This window comes from Bubalus kerabau, chromosome 11, assembly GCF_029407905.1.
Source record: "Bubalus kerabau isolate K-KA32 ecotype Philippines breed swamp buffalo chromosome 11, PCC_UOA_SB_1v2, whole genome shotgun sequence".
NCBI classification, from domain to species: domain Eukaryota; kingdom Metazoa; phylum Chordata; class Mammalia; order Artiodactyla; family Bovidae; genus Bubalus; species Bubalus kerabau.
In genome coordinates, this window is record NC_073634.1 from 68,942,813 (window position 1) to 68,959,293 (window position 16,481).

Below are 16,481 nucleotides of genomic sequence, written 5' to 3' on the forward strand. Positions count from 1 at the left end.
CACTAGTAAGTGTTTCTAGCGATTTAAAGTCATTCGCTTCTTGGGACAGGGAGGGAGGCAGACTTATAAATTGAGATTTCCTTCCTAAGTGGAATTTTTCCTTACAAAAGGATATGTTTTCACTACTATTGTTTTCTCCTGTGACTGCTGGCTCTCAAGAACAACCAGCTCAAAATAAATCGCGTGTCAAAGAAACTTATTTGGGGTGGCGTATTCTCCTCTTCGAGTCTGTGCTCCGCTGTCTGTGCCCATTAGCACTGCCATCTCTCCAGCAGAGTCCAGGTAGACTCTGGACAGCTTCTTAGCTTCTGCTGCTTCTACACTGGCTTCCTCTAGTGCACACAGATCTCCACTCTCAAATCAGCAGTCAGATTGCCTCACTCTCCTGCTTAAACCCTCACTGGCTTCCCAGGTCAAATGGAATACTATCCCAACTCCATCCCCTCCCTCATTTACCCTGCTTATCTCCCCATGAGATCTACTCTTTCCACCTCCCCAACCTCACCTCTAACATCTTTGTTCACCACCTACATGCTCCAGTTATGATGTCTCCAGGTGATTCTGAGAAGAGACCACATCCTTTCTACTTCCAGCCCCTTCCCTTGTTATTTATGCTGCTTTGAAGGTGCTCCCCCAGTTCCATGACTGGGTCCTGTGCCTCCGTCAGGTTAAATATCACCTCCTCACCAACTTCCCCGGAGGTCCAATGGTTAAAACTCTGTGCTTTTACTGCAGGGGACACAGATTTGATCCCTGGTTGGAGAACTAAGATCCCACATGCCACATGAGAAGGCCAAAAAAAAAAGTCATCTCCTCACAAACCTTTTCCCTGACCACCCCAGAGAAGTTTTTAACTATCACTAGCATTGTGTCTATTAAAAGCAAAATCACAGGTTGGAAACAGGGGATTGAGTTTTTGCTGGTATAACATCACAGTTAAGAGCTTGGACTCTGAGGCCATACTCTCTGGATTCAAATTCTGGCTCTGTCACTTCCAAGCTGTGTGGCCTTGGAAAAGTTACTTAACTTCTCTGTGTCTCCATTCTGTTATTTCTAAAATGTAAAAAAAAAAAAAAAAAAGATAGTACCTGTTCCACAGAGTTATTAGAGGATCAATGAGTCAATATACATGAAGTACTTCAGAAAATGACAGTCTGTAAGACACATGTCATTTGTTAAAGAAATTCAAAGCATAAAATATGATGCAGGCAGGAATCCTGTCTTTCTTTCTTTAAGCCCTGTCTTCCCAGGGCTTAGCCTCATGCCTAGCACAGAGTAGACATTCAATGAATGCTCATTAAATACATAGATATGTAAAAGAATGATGAAATGACATGACTTCTGTTCCCAGAGAATCTGTAGGAGAGCCCAACAGGTTGCAAACTTAAACGTGCAAATAAATCACCTGAGGATCTTGTTAAGACCTGAGAATCTTGTTAAGATGTCAACTCTGATGCAGCAGGTCTGGGGAAAGCCTGAGAATCTGCATCTCTAAAGCACCAAGTGGTGCTGAACCACAGTCCACACTTTGAGTATCAAGGTCCTAGCTGACTGTCAGTTGACATAGGTCTAGAAATGAGCTTCTGAAAACTGGCTGCCAGAAACAGGCTTCCTATTGCTATCGACTCTCTTTCTCCTAAGGCCATCCCAGAGTTAGCACCTTCTGCAAGCAATGATGGAATCTCAAAGGACAGTGCTCATGATCTCACTCAGATGTGGGGTCAGTGATCACCCCACCTTTACTTCTGACCACCTGGGAAGGTCTGTGAAAGGTCTCCTTATATCTTTCCCCTTTATCATCACTGGGCCATGGATATATTTCATCTGAAAAGACTTTTTACTCTTTAGGGCTCTCTTTGGGGTCTTACAAGGTGTTGTAAATGTGTTCCCTTTACACCAGCATTTTCAGTAATTTATTCCAGATACTAGTCTTGTGTTATTTAACTCTTAAATGCTTTCAGATTTCAAATATGCTTTATATCAGCACATACAAACTATGTGTATTGGCACTGGTATTTAAGAATAAGAAGGTTAAAATTTCAAAAGCGACGCCCTGATTTCTAAAACATGATAAAGGTGTGATTTTTTTTTCCCCCGGGTCAGGGGTGAGTGTGGCTGGAATTTCTCAGAACTTCTCACTGGTTCCCTCTCAGATTTTAAATACTGCCATTGCTTTTACTGTAGTGTATGCTCCAGAAAGGCAGTCTTCCCCTTTTTCCAAACTCGCAACTGAAATAATCCCAGAAGCACTTTTGAAAGTAAGCGTGGTCTTCACGTGAGAGGACATTTCACAGAGCCACAGATCAAGACTGCAACCTCACTGTATATCTTCTTTAAACTGTCACAGCCTGCAATGCCTAATTATCTGCTTCCAAAAGCATTTGGTTAGGCACACAACACATCTCAGTAATGGAAATGGACTCAGGTCTCCTAGAGCCAGTTCATAAAAGCAATGGAGTCGTTTTAATACTGTCAGTTCCCTCTCGGCAGTACAGTCGAGTAATGTAGCAGAACTGTCTGATGGCCAAGGTAATAATCGGAAGAGATAGACACATCTACTGGCTGATATGGTAGAATTAGCTCATTCATTCAGCTGAAAGAGTTTGGCTTGAGGGCCCCCTGGTACTTGTTTCACATTCCACTATCCCTCCATGGCAACACTGCAGTGGGGCTCTGTAGGTTCAAAGTCCAAATCCTTACCTGATCCCTGGAACCATAACTCCATCTGTCACTCCAGAGAAATCTCACTGTCTCTCCCATATGTACTCACAGCCTTTATCCCTGGTCACCAACTATTTTGGGCTTCCCTGGTGGCTCAGAGGTAAAGAATCTGCCTGCAATGCAGGTGATACTGGTGTGATCCCTGGGTGGGGAAGGATCCCCTGGAAGAGAGCATGGCAACCCACTCCAGTATTCTTGCCTGGAGAATTCCATGGACAGAGGAGCCTGGGGGAGTCACATAAAGTTGAACATGACTGAAGTGACTTAGCATGCATACATGCACACAACAATTATTTTAGTATTTGAGGATGCTAACTCTAGCCAAAAAAAAAAAAAAAAAAAAAAAGAAGCTGTTAGAATTTCCTACCTTAGAGATTCTTCATAACTGACAATCAAGTGTCCAGCTAAATTGAGCAAGATGCTGCTTTTCCATTGTCGAGTCCTACACTTCTGAAAGTTAGAAAATTCTGTGATATGCTGAAGTATCTCTCACTGGTGTCCCATGGTTCTTGTTTTTTCCCAATTGAACTTCCCTCCAAAACACAATGATTCATCATTGTTCTTTCTGATATTGGTTAATATCCATGTTAATTATTCATAATTCCCTGATAGCTCAGCTGGTTAAGAATCCACCTGCAATGCAGGAGACCCTGGTTCAATTCCCAGGTTGGGAAGATCCCCTGGAGGATGGCATGGCAACCCATTCCAGTATTCTTGGGCTTCCCTGGTGACTCAGATGGTAAAGAATCTGCCTGCAATGCAGGAAACCTGGGTTCAATCCCTGGGTTAGGAAGATCCCCTGGAGAAGGGCATGGCAACCCACTCCAGTATTCTTGCCTGGAGAATTCCCAAGGCCACGAGGAGCCTGGTGGGATACAGTACATGGGGTCACAAAGAGTCAGACACGAGTGAGTGACCAAACACACTTCCTGTCAATAATCATGCCTCCAAGGAATCACTTCTTTCTTCTATTTATCTCCCCTAATCTAGAATTCAAGCTACAATAGGAGGACTATACTGAAGTTTGATGTTCATCCCTGCCCCAGATTCTTAGGCATAAAAGGATAAACAGTGGTAACCTCGGCCTCTGCCCCTGAGCCTTGGGCGTGGTTTAACAATCACACAGGAAGAATCACAGTGTCCACACTTCTCTAAAGCAAGCTATCAGACTGCTCTCCAAGAGGAGAGGTAGGTGATTTTTTTTTTTTTTTTTTGCTTAACAAATATATTTTAGAATGGAGGTCACTGATTTTACAAGGAAAATGAAAATACAGCACACTCAACAGACAGTTCTAATTCCACCAAGAGCTCATCATTCGCAAAGTATACTAAATACTGGTTGACAAAGATCCCAAACTTAAAACCTGTACTTTTGCAAAAGAATGGGTAAATAGTCAGAGTCAGTATTTGCTATCACATGGCATCTGGTCCCATCACTTCATGGGAAATAGATGGGGAAACAGTGGAAACAGTGGCAGACTTCACTTTTTTGGGCTCCAAAATCACTGCAGATGGTGACTGCAGCCATGAAATTAAAAGACACTTACTCCTTGGAAGAAAAGTTATGACCAACCTAGATAGCATATTAAGAAGCAGAGACATTATTTTGCCAACAAAGGTCCGTGTAGTGAAGGCTATGGTTTTTCCAGTGGTCATGTATGGATGTGAGAGTTGGACTGTGAAGAAAGCTGAGCACCGAAGAATTGATGCTTTTGAACTATGGTGTTGGAGAAGACTCTTGAGAGTCCTTGGACTGCAAGGAGATCCAACCAGTCCATCCTAAAGGAGATCAGTCCTGGGTGTTCATTGGAAGGACTCATGCTGAAGCTGAAACTCCAATACTTTGGCCACCTCATGTGAAGAGTTGACTCACTGGAAAAGACTCTGATACTGGGAGGGGTTGGGGACAGGAGGAGAAGGGGGCGACAGAGGATGAGATGGCTGGATGGCATCATTGACTCCATGGACGTGAGTTTGAGTGAACTCCGGGAGTTGGTAATGGATAGGGAGGCCTGGCGTGCTGTGATTCATGGGGTCACAAAGAGTCGGACACGACTGAGTGACTGAACTGAACTGACCTTGCTTGGGTGCAAGATGAAGACATCCTTGTTCAGAAGGAACAGGGCTCAGAGAAAGTTCTAGACAGGATGTAAAGTATTTTATTAAGAAACAGAATCAGAGACTTACTTGGTGGTACAGTGGCTAAGACTTCGAGCTCCCATTGCAGGGGGCCTGGGTTCGATCCCTGGTTGGGGAACTAGATCCCACATGCCACCACAAAGACTGAAGATCCATGTGCCACAACCAAGACCCAGGGGAGCCAAATAAATTAATAAAAATATATATTTAAAAAGAAGCAGCATCAATTTCTTGCCTTCATGTACAAGGATGGGTCTCAGACTGTGCAGGGTTCTCAGTGTGAGATATGTACTCATTCATCACCAGTGAACTCTTCTGGTCTTCATAAACATCCTTCCAGTGGTGAGTACATCATCCCTGGGGATCTGTCTGACTCTTACATAGAGATAAGCAGCCCCACTCATAATTATCCCTTCTACTCTCCAGATTCTGGGGGTGCTGCCCAGCACATGTGCGGTGTGACACACACATGACCACAGCAGATCTCCCTCCTTCCCAGGGCTGACCAGGCAACCTTGTCTAAAGCATAGTATGCTTCTGGTAAATATAAAGGGCTTTCAAAATATTAGTGGTGATTGTCATTGGTATTAAGTCTATGGCTTGGAGCTGTAACTATACAACTGGCAACTTCCTCCAAGTCCAGTTATGACCACTACCAAGTAAGTGCCCGAAACCAACTTTTTCTCCTAGGAATCCCTTTATCCAAGAACAGTGATTCTCAAAGAGGCATGATTTTGGCCCCAGAGAATGTTTAACAAGGTCTGGAGACACTTTTGGTTGTCATGGCTGGAGATGGCAGGGGTGCTCTCAGCACCTAGAGGGTAGAAGTGTGGGATGAACAGTCCTCCAAACAAAGAATTATCCCACCCAAAATTGTCAGCAGGGCTGATGTTGAGGATTCCTATCCTGTGAGATCATGAGAAGGAAAGAAAATGATATTCTCACCCCAATCTCTATCTGGGACCTCATTATCAGCTTTCTAGGTCCAAGTGGGACTGGGTATAGTAACAGAGCCCTGGCCTTGGAATTGGAAGGTGAAGACTTACCCCAGATGCTTTGCAATTGTGTAATCTCCAACAAGTCAAACTCCCCAAGTGCTAATTTCAGTATTCTGTCTCTGTGGTCAAGTATACCCTAGGTTGGGATTCACAAACACATTTACCATAATTCAAGTGACATCATAGTGCCTCTTCCATGTTTTTGTGAGTGAAAGAGATGCTATTAATACTCATTCTGGGTCAACAGGCATAAATCTAGACCATCCTGGGCAAACCAGGACCTGTGGCCATCCCACCAATAAGAAGAGAGCAGCAGAAACTAGCAAAGGGAAACAGCCTTCTCTTGTGTTCATCTGGTATTCTGTCCATTTCAAGAGACTTGCACATTCACTGGCTTGCCTGCTTCTTACATCTACTGTTTTATACAGGAAGGACAAGGATCATTATTAATCTAATTGAAGAGCAAGCAAACTGAAAAATAAACTAGGAAGCAGGGGCCCGTGTGTCCCTGGTCTCCGGATTTCTAGCCCAGTGTCCCACCTTCCACAGAAGTATCTGCCCTCCCCCAGCAGCATGGCGGTCTAAAGCAAGGAGTCAGGACGGCATAGTGGCAGATTTGTGGGTCCATGCCTATTTCCTTAATGGTTTAGCAAGCCTGTTATGTGCATTAAGTGCTGGCTGCATGAGAGGGCCTGCAACACCATCTTAATACTAACCAGGAGAGAAGCTGGTTAACATTAAGCACTGAGAAGGTCCTGAGCCAGGACAGATAGCCATATTTTCTTCATTAATGCTCAACTTCCTAAAGCATTGCTGGATAGCAAATCACATCCATCTTTATGGGCAGTTTAGGAAGAATAAAGGAAGAAAGACATGCATGGGTAATAGAGAACATCCGAACATCCTCAGAGAGAAAACTGTGAAATCTGGTCACCTGATTTTAGATCTGCTTTTTTTTTTTTTATCTGTATTTTGTTTTATTGTATGCCATGAGACAATGGATTTTTATTTTATTTATTTTTAATCTGTCTTTTTTTTTTCTTATCTCATTTTGTACTTGTTGCAAAGCCTGGTCTCTTAGACCCTGATCTAGAAACTTGGATTAGATTTTGCCCCTGCAGTTCAATGTAACCTGAACAGATTATTCTCTTGATATGACCTCCTCACATGGAAGACCCAGTGCTGGACCGTATTCTCACTGTAGTGGTCACATAAAATGGCCTCACTCCTTTGTTCTAATACAGAGTTTCCAGTCAAAACACAGGATGCACAGTTACATTAGAATTTCAGGTACTAAAATACTATATTATTTCAGATAACAATATCTTAATATAAGTATGTTCCAAATATTACAGCAGGCAACTTTGCAAAGTACAATAATTCTATCCTAATATAAGGATTTCCCTGGTGACTCAGTTGTGAAGAATCCACCTGCCACTGCAGGAGATGTGGGTTTGATTCCTAAGTCAGGAAGATCCCCTGAAGAAGGAGATGGCAACCCACTCCAGTATTCTTGCCTGGAGAAACCCATGGACGGAGGAGCCTGATGGGCTACAGTCCTTGGGGTCACAAAAGAGTCAGCCACAACTTAGCAACTAAACAGCAATCCTAATATAAAGGTGCTCTGACTTCCTCCACAAAACTACTGTCTTCTGGCCTGGAATCATTTGAAATACACTGTAATACAGATGGACACAGATCTACTTAAAATTAGAGATCCTAAATTACCCAGAGCCATTAAAAAGAGGGTTTCTGTTTTAGTCTTTTTTTCCAAAATATAGAGACCGAAGCTGGTGGTTATTGTGTGAAATGGGGAATTTCTATATTTCACTTGAGGATTTTAAGCAAGTACTCACTAGTACTTTCAGGCTGACCTGAGGCTCAGGATTTTACCTAAGAGAAAAAATGAGCTGAATGAAGAGACGCCATTTGCTGATTTGAAGTTAATGACCAATGGCAACTCCCAGGGCTGGCCGGAGAGGTTGAAAAGAAAATAAAATCTAGAAATAAAAACAGAACGGTCTTGATTCTGGCTTGGGTTTAAAAAAAAAAAAAAAAAAAAACCTGTGAACAAAGAAAGCATTAGTGATATATCCAGGTGGGGAATTAATGTTGTTTGTGCTAAAAGGCAAATTTCAGGGGAGCACCCCATCGCCACTTGTAGCTGGAGGATGCAGGGAACTATGGGAGAGGTACTTGGGGATGTTTTAAAAATTCTGGGTTATAAAGTTTGCAGGCAAACCAAAGTCTTTTGAAGTTTCCCCTCCTATACCTTAAGCAAATAACCATCTCTCTGTCTAAGGAGAAATATGTATTTGTATAAGCTCATCTGGCTTTTCATAAATTTAAGAACACAAATAATATTTTAAGTATTTTAGTAGGCAAAATTCAAAATATTGAATAAAAAGCAGATGGAGCCATTTTTTTTTTTAAAATAGAGGGGGTTGGGGGACACTGAGTTTAAAAACTAGATAACATTGAGTAGTCGCTACACCCCTGGAGTGGAGGAATAGCCTAATTTCCAAACAGGGGAAAGGCATACCTGACAAATGAGGCAAAATTTCATCCTCCTTGTAATTGTATAACCCGAAGCTCACTTAAACAAAGGACTCTCGAGACACGGTTCCATTGCAGAACAACATGGATCCTGTGCTTCATCAATTTTCAAGGACTCACCTCACCTGGAAGCCCCGGCTTCCTCTAGTGTGGAGGGGTAGCCAATTGCCAGCCCTGGGCCCACACCACACTATGTTCCCAGAGGTCTCCCATCCTGCCAGGCCAGGACCAGCTGAGGCAGTAGGACATGGTGTTTCGGGTCCAGGGATGTGCTCCTTGCTCGCCTGGGTACTCTGGAAACCATCTCTGGCCAGTCTCTGCTAACTGAAATCAGCTCAGACCTTCCTTAGCCACTTACCTGATCCTGTTTGGAATCAAACTAGCTCGTCCTCTATTAAATACAAACTGAATTAAAATCAACACTACAACATGAAACGGGACATTTAAACAGAAAAGAACCACTGCACACACTCTCCTCCCTTTTAAATTCAGCTTCTTCAACAACAGTGGATGGCTGTCCTGAAGCAGCACTTGGCTACCATTGTTTTATGATTTCAGCCCCTTCCATCATTCCGCCAGGGAAGACTCGCCAGTCTGCTGCATGACAGATACTGAACAATAGCAAGACCCTCATCATCACCTGTGATTAAAGCTGAAAATGCTCAATGCTACATCTTTTACTGATGCTCTCAGAATTGCAGTGTCTGATCTTGTTTGTAAGACATGTCAAAAGTGCTTTAATCTGCCCTGCGTTAAGGGCTCACGCATCTGTGCTGGTGCCTTTTCAAACAAACAGTTGGTGATTTTTCACTCCCTGCTCCAAATATTCATTCTTCTTTCTATTTGCCTCATAACATTGAAATGAAAGAAGCAAAGAGAGTGTGTCCTCTGGAATCAATTGTAACTACTGCTATTACACAGGTCATTTGGCCCAAACCAAGGCACCCTGCCTAGTTTTTCTATAACTTGACTTTAAGGCAAAAGAAAATGGAAAGAGGGGCTCATAAGAAAACAAAGTGCCATCACCGGTATACTCTGGCTCTTTCAGGGCCAATCTCAACCTGTTATCAGGACCAGATCCAGAAACCTCCAATGCCTCTTGCTTATTCAAAATACCCTCCTATTTTTTAGTGTGGAGATGCTTCTCACAGCAGGAGTTGGAGACCAGCAGGTTAAGTGGGAGTTCCTTGTGGCACACCTGCTTGTGTTTTTAAATAAAGTGCATTCAATTGCAGGACTGCTGGTCAGCACATATCCCATCCTTTTATTTAAGAGAGTGAGGCAGTATCACCGAGTTTTCGTTTCATCTGACTCCCACAAGCCATGTAACTACAGGCAGACTAGTGAAATCTTCTGACTCTCAATTTCCCCATTGATCCAATGAGGAACTTAAACTCCCATGATTGTTAAACTTCAAGTTCTGATTCACCGGGGCTCCTGACTCACAGTATTGCCTAAGGATAAAGAGTGTGTCTCAAGAGTATGTCTCAAGCATGTCCTTTTTTCTCAAAGACAGGGATAATGATATTTTTATCAGGGCAAGTGACCTAATGTAATACATTTTTCAAACTATTGACCCTAGGCTATTTGTACTTCAATTAGGTGTTACGGATATATTGAGGCAGGATGTTCCCCACCCCTGCTCTGCCCCAGGATAAAGCAATTGGAGATTGATTCCCTGTGGACAGAAACTCCAAGAAGAGAAAAGCAGGACAATTAAGGGAGAAGGCTGGTTCCTTCCCAGACTGCATATTTCTCATTCCTGAAGTCAGGAGAGCTCGGTAACCACATGTGCGCAGAAAGGCTCCTTGGAAGTCAAAGGGTGATATTATGTTAAGGAACGTTCTACCCATATGCCTTTGCAGTAGAATCCATCTTGGCTAAGAGATGTGTACACACACATGGAAGGATCCTGAGACAGACCAAATATGGACTGTGAACCAGGCAAATCAAAATGATTGGCTAAAGGATAACCAGAAAAAATACCCTATATAAGTGATTTAAACGGGAAGCCATGAGGGTGTAACTCAGGGACTCGCCCTCTAAGTCTGCCCCTTATCCACATGTATTGTACCTTTTTTCCTCTTAATACACCCTTTACTTGGTTCACTACTTTCCATCTTTGTGGGAATTCTTTTCTGCAAAGCCAAAAGGCCAGGGCTCTTGTCACTGACCACTGGTCTAGTGACTAGGATCTCGTGCTTTCACTGCCCCAACCTAGCCCTAGTCTCTGGCTGGGAACCTAAGACTGGCTCCAAGCCACTGCAGGCCGAGCCTACCCGAGATCAGTATCATAGTACAGAAATTACTCCAACGAGGAAGAGTGAAATCACTAAGCTAAAGATAGTGACTCAACCAATTAGACTTGACACCTGAGCTCCATAAAGAGAAACTTCTGTTGATATCATGTGTATATTCCCCAAGTTCATCTAATAATTCAGATAGAAGGGGAAAGTGTGATAATCTGAAATGATATCACTAAGAGTCTGAACTCTGAGTTGTACTTTTGAGGAGCAGTTACAGCAGACATAGGGGGAACACAAGTAAGAATTTGGATGTATTGATAAGCACTGCTGGAATCTAGCTTTAGAGAACGGACATAGGCACCTCAAATGACATTAATTCACTTAAAACCCTTTACCTTCTCTAGATATACAATGCCCAGTTAGTTCAGTTCAGTTCAGTCACTCAGTCGTGTCCGACTCTTTGCGACCCCATGAATCACAGCACGCCAGGCCTCCCTGTCCACCACCAACTCCCAGAGTTTACCCAAACTCATGTCCATCGAGTCGATGATGCCATTCAGCCATTTCATCCTCCGTCATCCCCTTCTCCTCCTGCCTCCAATCCCTTCCAACATCAAGGTCTTTACCAGTGAGTCAACTCTTCACATGAGGTGGTCAAAGTATTGGAGTTTCAGCTTCAGCATGAGTCCTTCCAATGAACACCCAGGACTGATCTCCTTTAGGATGGACTGGTTGGATCTCCTTGCAGTCCAAGGGACTCTCAAGAGTCTTCTCCAACACCACAGTTCAAAAGCATCAATTCAAAAAAAAAAAAAAAGCATCAATTCTTCGGTGCTCAGCTTTCTTCACAGTCCAAATCTCACATCCATACATGACCACTAGAAAAACCATAGCCTTGACTAGACGGACCTTTGTTGGCAAAGTAATGTCTCTGCTTTTCAATATGCTCTCTAAGTTGGTCATAACTTTCCTTCCAAGGAGTAAGCGTCTTTTAATTTCATGGCTGCATCTGTGGTGATTTTGGAGCCCCAAAAAATAAAGTCTGCCACTGTTTCCACTGTTTCCCCGTCTATTTGCCATGAAGTGATGGGAACAGATGCCATGATTTTCGTTTTCTGAATGTTGAGCTTTAAGCCAACTTTTTCACTCTCCTCTTTCACTTTCATCAAGAAGCTTTTTAGCTCCTCTTCACTTTCTGCCTTAAGGGTGGTGTCATCTGCATATCTGAGTTTATTGATATTTCTCCCGGCAATCTTGATTCCAGCTTGTGCTTCTTCTAGCCCAGCATTTCTCATGATGTACTCTGCACAGAAGTTAAATAAGCAGGGTAATGTACTCCTTTTCCTATTTGGAACCAGTCTGTTGTTCCATGTCCAGTTCTAACTGTTGCTTCCTGATCTGCATATAGGTTTCTCAAGAGGCAGGTCAGGTGGTCTGATATTTCCATCTCTTTCAGAAAAGCATCACTACAATGCCCAACATGGACCTAAATATTCTGAGAAAACCCAAAGCACTATTTTTACTTTTGCTCTTTTTGAAGGTTTTTGTTTTATTTTATGTGTGTGTTTGTGTGTGTGTGGTTTTCTTAGGATTTATTTTATTTTATTATTATTATTTTGGCCACTCTGCACAGCATGTGGGATCTTAGTTCCCCAACCAGGGATTGAACCTGTGCCTCTGCATTAGAAGCTCAGAGTCTTAAGCACTAGATCACCAAGGAAGTCCCTATTTAAAGTTCTTTTCCACAAGTACCACTGAATCTTAAATTGCATAGACTCTTGATTCAAAAAGTGACTTCTACAGTCTGGAAATTAGCAGACCTTTTAAAATAAACTGGATTTCCAGATAAGACATAAAGCAACCATTGTAGTTGAATTCAGAAATTATTTGTATGGATAAGAGTTTAGTCTCTGAAATTACAATAAAGGTAATTATGCCTAAAATTTGGGTAAGAATATATTACTTATGACTAAATATCTTAAGATAATGTCATCAAATTTAAGTGTACACAATGTACTGAATGTTGATGTTCCTGCAGAATTCATATGTTGAAACTCTAGTCTCAATGTGAGAGTATTTGGAGATGGGGCCTTTAGGAAATATTTAGATCCTGAGGGTGGAGTCTTCATGAATGGGATTAGAGCCCTTATAGGAAGAGGCCAGATGACTTGCTGGCTCGCTTTCCACAACGTGAGAATGCAAAAAATACAACAAGAAGTAGGCAGTCTGTAACCTGGAAGAGACCCTCCCCAGAACCCACCCACACTGGCCCCCTGATCTCAGACTTGCAGCCTCCAAATCTGAGAAATAAATCTCTGCTGTTTATAAACTACCTAATTTGTGGTATTCTGTGATAGCAGCCTGAACTAAGATGGGATATATTTGAGTCTCCTGCAGTAATGTTAAAATGCAGGTTCTGATTCATCAGGCCAGGGACAAGTCAGAGACTCTGCCTTTTTAACAAGCTCCCAGATGAGGCTGACATCCCTGCTTGTACCCAGACCACACTTTGAGTGACCTTAAGTGATCAATTTTTGAAGAACTTGACTGTACCCATTTACACTCAGAATATTCTAAGGACAACTTGATATTGAGAATTCGAAAGGTACTGCTATTCCCTACTGGGCTCCAGTTTCATCAATAATTATTAAAAAAAAAAAAAAAGTCCTGCTAATGTTTCAGCATTCTTGTTCTTTGGAATCCAGTCCTTAAAGTCTGCAGCTGATAAAAATAAGAAAAAGGCAAGGAACAAATGTGAACAGGAGTTTCTATTTCTCCTATGCTTCTTCAATCTCTCCAGCTTAACTGTACATGTAAGTTATGACTTGAGGAATATGGCAGCATTGGATGGGAAGCAGCAATGAAAACTCAGGCTAGTATCCTGAGAAATGTGTCTTAGGACCCCTCCCCATTAGTCCTTGTGAGGAAAGAACTGAGATAATCATACCTCAGTGAGGACAGCAGGCAAGTTGCAACTTGTGTGTGTGTGTATGTGTGTGTGTGTGTGTGTGTGTGTGTGTGTCTGTGCATGCTCAGTCATGTCTGACTCTTTGTGAACCCATGGACTGTAGCCCGCCAGGTGCTCCTGTCCATGGAATCTTCCAGGCAAGAATACTGGAGTCAGAGCCATTTCCTTCTCCAGGGGATCTTTCCAACCCAGGGATTAAACCCATCTCCTGCACTGGCAGGCAGATTCTTTACCACCATCCTACCTAGAAAGCCCTCTAATCTGACTCAACTTTCAGAGTCATTGTCCAGTTGAAGAAAGAAAGGGTTCATGGTCTGTAGTTGACCTAAAGATAAATGAGATAATGTAACTGTGATATTTAAAGACCATTTAAGACCACCTTGGTTAGTTTCATGTGCACAGCAAAGTGATTCAGTTTTATATGTCGTGGAGGACAGGGAAACCTGACATGCTGCAGTCCAAGTGTTCACAAAGAGTCAGATGCAACTTAGCAACTGAAGGACAATATATATGTATATGTGTATACACATACACACAGACACACACACACATATAGGGCTTCCCAGGTGGTACTAGTGGTAATGAACCTGTTTGCCAATGCAGAGGGCATAAGAGACATGGGGTCTATTCCTGGGTCGGGAAGATCCCCTGGAGGAGGGCATGGCAACCCACTCCAGTATTCTTGTCTGGAGAATCCCATGGACAGAGGAGCCTGGCTGGCTACAGTCCCATGGGGTCAGTTGGACATGACTTAGCAACTAAATAGCAGTATATATGTATGTATATGTGTGTGTGTGTGTGTATTTTTCCAGATTCTTTTTCATGATACTTTATTATAAGATATTGAATATAGTTCCCTGTGCTATACAGTAGGTCCTTGCTGCTTATTTTATATGTAGTAAAATGTATCTGTTAATCTCAAACTCCTAATTTATCCCTCCTCCATCCCCTTCCCCTTTGGTAACCACAAGCTAATTTTATCTGTGAGTCTGTTTCTATTTTGTAAGTTCATCTTATCATTTGTTTTTAGATTCCACATGTAAGTGCTATCATATGATATTTATCTTTCTCTGCCTGACCAGCTTCACTTAGTGTGAAAATCTCTAGGTCCCCTTGTGTTTCAGCAAACATTTTTGAGTACTTGTGATGTTCCAGATGCTTTTCTGGGAGCTGGGAACATAGCAGGAATCAAAAAAGACAGAAAAATTTGGACTTATATTCTAATGAAAGATCTCAGACCAAAAAGAAGTACTTAATTTAGAATAAAATTGGAAAATGCTATGGAGATGTTATTCACAATAGTCAAAGGGTGGAAGCAATCCAAGTACTCACTGAGAGATGAAAGGATAAACAAAATGTGGTATATGTGTGAAGTGGAATATTGTTCAGCCTTACAGTCCATGGGGTAGCAAAGAGTTGGACACGACTGAGTGACTAAACTGACTGAACTGACACAGGGAAGACATTCTGGCACATGGTAAGTGCAGCATGGATGAACCTTGAGGTCACTACATGAAGTGAAATAAACCAGTCACAAAAGGACAAGTATTGCATGATTCTGCACATATGAGGTACATAGAGTAGTCAAATTCATAGATACAGAAAGGATAAGGGTGGTTGCCATAGGCTGGGGGAAAGGGGAGAGGGGAGTTATTGTTTTGTGGGCATAGAATTTCAGTTTTGCAAAATGAAAACGTTGTGGCGTTGTGGCGTTGGGTTGCACAAGGATATGAATATACTTAACACTACTAAACTGTACACTTAGAAGTCCACAAGTAAGTGATTAGGTGATACATTTTTTTGTTATGTGTGTTTTATGTTATATCTATTTTTTAATGCTATGGAAAGCAATTAAACAGAGAAGTGGGTTAGTTAGGCCTGCATGCCTGCTCAGTCACTTCAATGGTGTCCAACTCTTTGTGACCACATAGACTGTAGCCCACCAGGCTCCTCTGTCTGTGGAATTTTCCAGGCAAGAATACTGGAGTCAGTTGCCATTTCCTCCTCCAAGGGATCTTCCCAACCCAGGGATCAAAACTATGTCTCTTGAAGCTCATGCATTGCAGGCAGATTCTTTACCTCTGAGCCACCAGGGAAGCCCCTAGTTAGGCCTAGGATGGTTTTAAATAAATTGGTTGTCTTGTTAATAAGGTGACTTTAGTGCAAAGACCAGTAGAGGTAAAAGACTGGACCACATGAGACAAGAGCCCTCTGGAGAGAGATGGAGAGATGGCAGGAATGACAAGGAGCCCAGGGCTCCCACCCTTTTGTCCCATCACCCTTTCCAACTAGACAGTTGACCTAGAGCCATGATCTGCTCTCATCTCTGTCTCAGGGCCACTGATTGGTTCTGTTTGGAGAATTGCCAACAGATCTAACAGGAGCAAGCGAGGACACTACGAGGAACAGCTACACTTTACTATATTGCTCAGGCGGCTCGTCAGTCCTTTTCAGGCTGCTCAATATGTAAGAGCTGAATTTTTAAATGGATAGCTATCAAGAACTCACAGTGTAGCGCATGGACATCTTCTCAACGTTCTGTGGCAGCCTGGATGGGAGAGGAATTTAGGGGAGAAGGGATACATGTGTATGTATGGCTGAAACTACATACATTTCACTGTTCACCTGAAGCTATCACAGCATTGTTAATCAGCAATACCCCAATACAAATGAAAAAGCTTTAAAAAAATATTTTTAAGAGCTGAAAAGAGAGGGCCCGAAAATGGTGTGTGCTCCATGAACCTAAGTCAGACCTGGATGAACGATGGCTCACAGTCAAGAAGAGGACAGAGGAAGGGCCTAAGACCTGCACTTAGCTCAGACCCTGAGCAGAGTGAAGGCTCTAGTAAAAAG